The 6,840-nt window shown below is 39.9% G+C and overlaps 1 long non-coding RNA gene across 1 annotated transcript; it reads right to left on the bottom strand.

Moving 5' to 3' along the window:
• Positions 1 to 3,400: 3,400 nt before the first annotated feature.
• LOC138412180 (uncharacterized) lies at positions 3,401 to 6,210 on the bottom strand. The gene is made up of 3 exons (XR_011244662.1): positions 5,858 to 6,210; positions 5,525 to 5,613; positions 3,401 to 3,940 (listed from the first exon to the last, which is right to left on the bottom strand). It is a non-coding gene; the product is annotated as an uncharacterized lncRNA (long non-coding RNA).
• Positions 6,211 to 6,840: the final 630 nt, after the last annotated feature.

The raw sequence follows: 6,840 nt of genomic DNA, 5'->3' as shown, positions 1-6,840 counted from the left end.
TTTATTTTCACAGAGACCCCTCCATCGGCAAAGAGATGAGTAGATAATGAGTGAATTTTCTTTTTGCGTTGAACTATCCATTTAAGTGATGATACAAAAACCTAAACTCTGAATGTTGTCCATTAGAAAGAATTGTACCGCCTTGTGTGATGTCTCTCCCCACTCTGCAGTGAGTAAAACACATCTGAACAAGCCACAACATTTTTATTCTTTCACAGAATTCCCCAAGCGGTCGACAGGTAACAAATGCATGGACTACTTTTTCAGCATTCTTTGAGACGAGATGTTTCTCATTTTCATATTTTGTAGGTGGAAGAAGGCTGTCCCAGAGGCTTGTTTTCATGTAACTCCAAGGTTCCCCACAGTAAAGCTGGGGGCCAGGCTTAAGCCATGCAAGATAACTGGGTTCAGACCTCTTTATATACAGTCTATGGTTCAGACAATGTTTCTCTGAGACATTTAAGTACTTCTCTTTTGTTTGCCGTAAACCATATTATATTGTATGGCATCAAGATGTAATTATCTGTAGAAATGTCAGTCTGTGAATGTAACAAATGGTTTCATTTGAGGTTTAATTGATGGGTGCAGAATGGCCCTGAAACACGATATTTCCTTTGATTACTATCCTACCTCATTACCTCTACCTTCACTGTGGCTCTTCATATTGTAGGCATGGACAAGGCTATTCTTAATTCTTGGTTATTTACCCAAATTTGTAAAAGACTATGGTTTATCTTTTCTACTTTGTATTTGTATTTTGGTTTTCTTACATGATGCCCATGGGTGATCATGACCATCTCATTGCTGAATATTAGTTGTGAAAACTTATTGTTGTTTCTATCTTGGCATAGAAATTGTGTTATCTCCCTGCTAAAAGGGTTAGGGTTAGGGTTATTCTGTCCACTTTACTGTTTGGATTGACTAAATGAAAATAATGAAGTTAATCTGGGTAACTTTACAGCTTTAACTGTAACTGGTGAGATAGTAGTAATATGTGTCAGTTGTGCTGCTGCTGCTGCTTCAATCATTTCAGCTTTAAATACCTCGGGGTCCACTTCAGTGACGACCTCACCTGGACATTAAACGCCACACAGCTAGTCATGAAGGCTCAACAGCGGCTGTACTTCTTGAGGAGGCTGAGGAAGTTTGGGATGACTCCTAAGATCCTCAGCAACTTCTACAGCTGCATCATAGAGAGCATATTGACCAGCTGCATCACCGTGTGGTACGACAGCACATTTACTATGGACCGCAAACGCCTGCAGAGAGTGGTGAAGACAGCAGAAAAAATCATCAAGAACTCACTCACATTTACCACCGCAGGCAGGGTTCACAGGAGAGCTGCCTCCATTATTAAACTATCTCCACTTGCACAGTTTACATTTACATTGCATACATTTGCACTGCTCAGTTTTGCAAAATCCTCACCCTATTCACCTCATTACCCTTGTTTTCACCTTACTCTTAAACATGTTTCATATTCTTATTGTATTTGATGTCAATATTGTATTTGAATGTCAATTTTGGTCGGCTGGTTTTCCAGAAAGGACAGCACAAGAATTTCAATTCACAGGGGAACGTGTGTTCTCGTGTGTATTGGACAGTAAAAATTGTTGAATCTTGAATTGGCAAGAAAACATTCAGCCACTCAGCCCTTTATGGAATAGTTTGGACATGGCTACAGACAAATAACAAAGGCCGTGTCCAAGATGAAACACTAAAACACTTGACTTCTGCTAACGATAGTCTTTGGTTTCCACTGACTGCATTTCCATTGGATTTGCACTCAAAATCATTGATTTTTAATGGTTTGTGAGTGTAGGAATAATGGGGATTGTGACTTGATTAGGTGGGTGCAATGGTTTTTTCCGTCCACTAGATGGAGGTCATTGACCACGGATCACAACAGTTTTTCCAAGATTCAACATCTTGAATCAACTTTATCAGTGTTCAAGTCAAGTCAACTTTATGATCAATAATGCCATATGTGCAGGAAGTACAGAGAATTGAAATAGCTTTTCCCTCTTATCCCCAGTGCAAACAGCATTCAACATGAAATATAAAATATCAAAAATTGAAGTCATTCAAAGATATAAACAGGCAGTGGCAAATCTAGACCATATCAAGAGTATAAATATGGCAGATATGGCGGGATGAACAGAATGAATGGTATAAATATAAACAGAATTATCAGTGGAATATAAATATGGCAGTATGTACAGAATTACAGTACTAATATAAATGTGATGCTCTCCCAAAAAAGTCCAGCACTACAAACCACCACCACCACGACTACAAATAACCTGAAACGTGCTCCTAACACTATTCTGGAGGAACGATTTGGGCCTCCACACTTGGTGAAACTTTCACTACTGACCATCCCATTCGCTTTTAATGGGGAGTGTTTTTCCCTGAATATCTCAGGGACCGAAGGTCATAGCTGCCGGGCACTGCCACCGACAGAAAGAGCACCCCTGAAAATGGGGGGGGGGGTTTGCCAAACTAATAATAATATAGTAGTAATATGTGTCAGTTGTGCTGCTGCTGCTGCTTCAATCATTTCAGCTTTAAATACCTCGGGGTCCACTTCAGTGACAACCTCACCTGGACATTAAACGCCACACAGCTAGTCATGAAGGCTCAACAGCGGCTGTACTTCCTGAGGAGGCTGAGGAAGTTTGGGATGACTCCTAAGATCCTCAGCAACTTCTACAGCTGCATCATTGAGAGCATATTGACCAGCTGCATCACCGTGTGGTACGACAGCACATTTACTATGGACCGCAAACGCCTGCAGAGAGTGGTGAAGACAGCAGAAAAAATCATCAAGAACTCACTGCCCTCTCTGCAGAGCATTTACCACCGCAGGCAGGGTTCACAGGAGAGCTGCCTCCATTATTAAACTATGTCCATTTGTACTGTTTACATTTACATTGCATACATTTGCACTGCTCAGTTTTGCAAAATCCTCACCCTATTCACCTCATTACCCTTGTTTTCACCTTACTCTTAAACATGTTTCATATTCTTATTGTATTTGATGTCAATATTGTATTTGAATGTCAATTTTGGTCAGCTGGTTTTCCAGAAAGGACAGCACAAGAATTTCAATTCACAGGGGAACGTGTGTTCTGCTGTGTATTTGACAGTAAAAATTGTTGCATCTTGAATTGGCAAGAAAACATTCAGCCACTCTGCCCTTTATGGAATAGTTTGGACATGGCTACAGACAAATAACAAAGGCAGTGTCCAAGATGAAACACTAAAACACTTTACTTCTGCTAACAATAGTCTTTGGTTTCCACTGACTGCATTTCCATTGGATTTGCACTCAAAATCATTGATTTTTAATGGTTTGTGAGTGTAGGAATAATGGGGATTGTGACTTAATTAGGTGGGTGCAATGGTTTTTTCCGTCCACTAGATGGAGGTCATTGAACACGGATCACAACAGTTCTTCCAAGATTCAACATCTTGAATCAACTTTATCAGTGTTCAAGTCAAGTCAACTTTATGATCAATAATGACATATGTGCAGGACATATAGAGAATTGAAATAGTGTTTCCCTCTTATCCCCGGTGCAAACAGCATTCAACTTGAAATATAAAATATCAAAAATAGAAGTCATTCAAAGATATAAACAGGCAGTGGCAAATCTAGATGATATCAAAGATTCGCAGTTTGGACCCCTGACCAGCTAGAGCTCTGACATTTTGCACACTGGATCTCCTCTCACCCCAGAAGGCTCCATATGTGTTATTAAAGCTCTGGGTGTTGCAGGTCAAGAGATCTAATTTTTTCCACCTACCTCCTACCTCAGTTCGAGCCCAAAACCACCCAGGGGCCCCAAGTTTTCAGTAGAGGTTCCCCCGGGGACCCAGGAAGCACAACTACATTCGGGTCGCCGTAGCCGGAAGTTGTTTTTATAGTGTAAAATACCTGAAAAAGGGAGTATTTGAGTGAACGATAAATGGACACATACCTTTCTCAGATCATGTGTATTATGACTCATTATCAGGGTAACCACCTACCGTAAATACAAATGCCACAATGTGTACAATTACTGCTGAATATCTACCGAACTGAAATATTACATACGTCAATAGACTATACTGAAATATTACTATAGACAATGTACATCCAGACAGACATTTAACATGTCTTATCTGTCACCTAGCACTTGCATTCATCAAACAACTTTGGATACCAGTAATAAAGTAAACATAAGCATGTAAGATAAACAAATACAGCATTTCACAAAATATTCTTTAACTCGGCTTACTTCTAATATACTGATAATATATTGCAACTCACAATTTAGAACAGTACACTCACTCAGTAACGCAAATATTTCTGAAAAAATAAATTTAAAATAGCCTGCTTGCAACAACACTAGTCATATAGTTTTTCCACAGCCACGGTGTACTACTATTCCACAGACGGCGCACAGTTAGCATTGCAGGAGATTAATGTGCCTTATGTTGACTTAATCGTCGTCATGTAATTATCAATATTACTTCACGCTACACGAACAGACCGTATTACAAATAGTTTCCTGAGCACATATACACATTCACCTAACACACTGGTAAATATTAACCATTACTTTGAGGTACTGCTGTCAAAATGGAACTTCAAAAATTGGCTTAATTGATACCAAAGGTCACAAAGGTCACCTGGGCCCCTCTGCGGTTTTGGTGAAAATGGGTAATGCAGGCTCAAAGAGCCTCTCGTGACCAGTGGGTCAAATATGGGGCTCCTAGGCCCTTGGGAAGGCCCCGAAAGGGATCCTAATTTTCCCAAAAGCTCCAGAACCAAGAGGCTGCCAACCCAGTCACACTACCCAAGTTGGAAGCACCTTGTGAGGCATGCCTGCTGGACAATTGGTGGCACTTTTCCTAGATGTAAAATGCCTACAAGTTTCTGAGTCGTGTCTTTTTGGCCCCTGTTTAGGCCCCTGACCAGGTAGAGGGCTAAAATCCAAGAGACAACTCATGTAACATTGATAAGAAATTCCCTCAAGCAGTGACTCCAAGTTACCAGATATAATGAAATTCCCTACTGACAGTCCTAACATATCACATTTACAGTGACTTGAGGTTACTCTGACCTTTAACTTCGAAGGGAATAAAATCGTTCATCTTTGAGTTGAAGTTAGTGTTTTTACCAAGTTTGACGAGATTCCCATGAGCTGATCTTTAGATATCATTTTCAGGAAAAATATTAACATACTTTGTGAGAACACTGTGACATTTGGCCACCAAAATTGAATCCAATGTCATGCGAATGTTGGTGCCAAATGTGAAAGAATTCCCTCAAGGCATTTCGGATATATCGCATTTACAAGGCAAGAAGTGTGTTTTGTGAGGTCCTAGTGACCTTGCCATTTGATCTTTGACAACTGAATTCTATTCAAGTTATCATTGAGTCCAAGTGAATGTTTGTGCCACATGTAATGATATTTCCTTTGTATTCAAAACAATGCAAAGTCAAGTGAGCTTGACCTTTCGACCTTTGACTTACATAATGTAGTTGTTCATGAGATATCGCTTTCACATGAATGGGACAGACAGATGGATGGACAAGCTGAAAACATAATGCCTCTGGCCACACTGAAAGTGAAAATGGTAAAGAAATAAATATAGCAATACATGATGAATAATTTGTTCCCTTTTCTTTTAATTTACATGGATGATTTCTTGACAAAACAAGCCAACTCTATAAATGTGAACTGAGTGTCAGAAATTAACACGACATTCATAGCATCTGCAAACAATTTTCCCCCACAAATTTCTGTAACTTTCTGAGAATCTACATCACAGTATATTGTAAAATATCATGCGTTTCAATACTCACATTATTGATGGAACCTCAGTGATGTCTACTGTCCCTGGCTCAGACACTCTCTCAAGCATCTACAGTACATGTCAAGACAGGTAATGGTAGAATTAAAATAACATTAGATATCTACAATTCATTTGAACTATTATAGTTTCAGAAATTCATTTTATTCCGAGTTCAGTCAGGAACTCTTTGTCATGATTTACCCATTTGTTGCAAATGGGGACACAGTTATGATTGGCGCTGAAGGCTCCATTCTATGGATGTTCCCTGGTTAGCCGAGCAGCGTGCTGAGATAAAACAGGGAACATATGCAGAGCCCCCAGTGGGCGTAGCAGGCAAGGTACCTTTGTTTAAGATGATTTACCACAACCGTGTTTGGACTTGGTGCTGTGGTGGCAGTTTCTGTGAAACAAGCACAAAGTCAAACACTTCTTTCTTTAAGTTTAATTCAGCATCTGCAGATGGACTCATTGGTACACATCACCTTAATGACATGCACAAATAAGCAAAGAACATAGGAGAATCTGTGTTCTTATAAATCACAGCCCCCTCCCACTAAGCATGCAAAGGTATATATTACCCTTCTGTATTTTCACTCAGTGGAGGAGACATCCTGTCCTTTTGTTTACATGTTCTGTGGATGACTCCCCCCCCCTGTGAGATCCCAGTTGTTTGATCCCAATCAGAGATACGAGATACCATAAAGTTGTGGTTTCTCAAGGCCATAAAACTCAAGTTTCTTAAGCCATCACCGTAAACCTTAAAGTTGCCCTTTTAGATGAACAATTTGGTCAACCATTTGGTCAGTCCTCCACATACATGTCTGTTTATGCATTTATACACACACAAATGTAAAATTTCCATTACAGTGCTAAAAGTGTTATAGCTTAGCAGGGATCAGTGAGGATGAGGTTGTATTTAAAGGGACCGCTTTGGTGAGAGAATGGGCTGTGATTGGTGGGTGACTGACGAGCACCCATAAACCTATCGGTATA

Source organism: Paralichthys olivaceus, chromosome 12, assembly GCF_024713975.1.
Source record: "Paralichthys olivaceus isolate ysfri-2021 chromosome 12, ASM2471397v2, whole genome shotgun sequence".
NCBI lineage: Eukaryota > Metazoa > Chordata > Actinopteri > Pleuronectiformes > Paralichthyidae > Paralichthys > Paralichthys olivaceus.
Note: the sequence above shows the minus strand (reverse complement) of the source record. Positions and strands in the feature narration are given on the sequence as shown.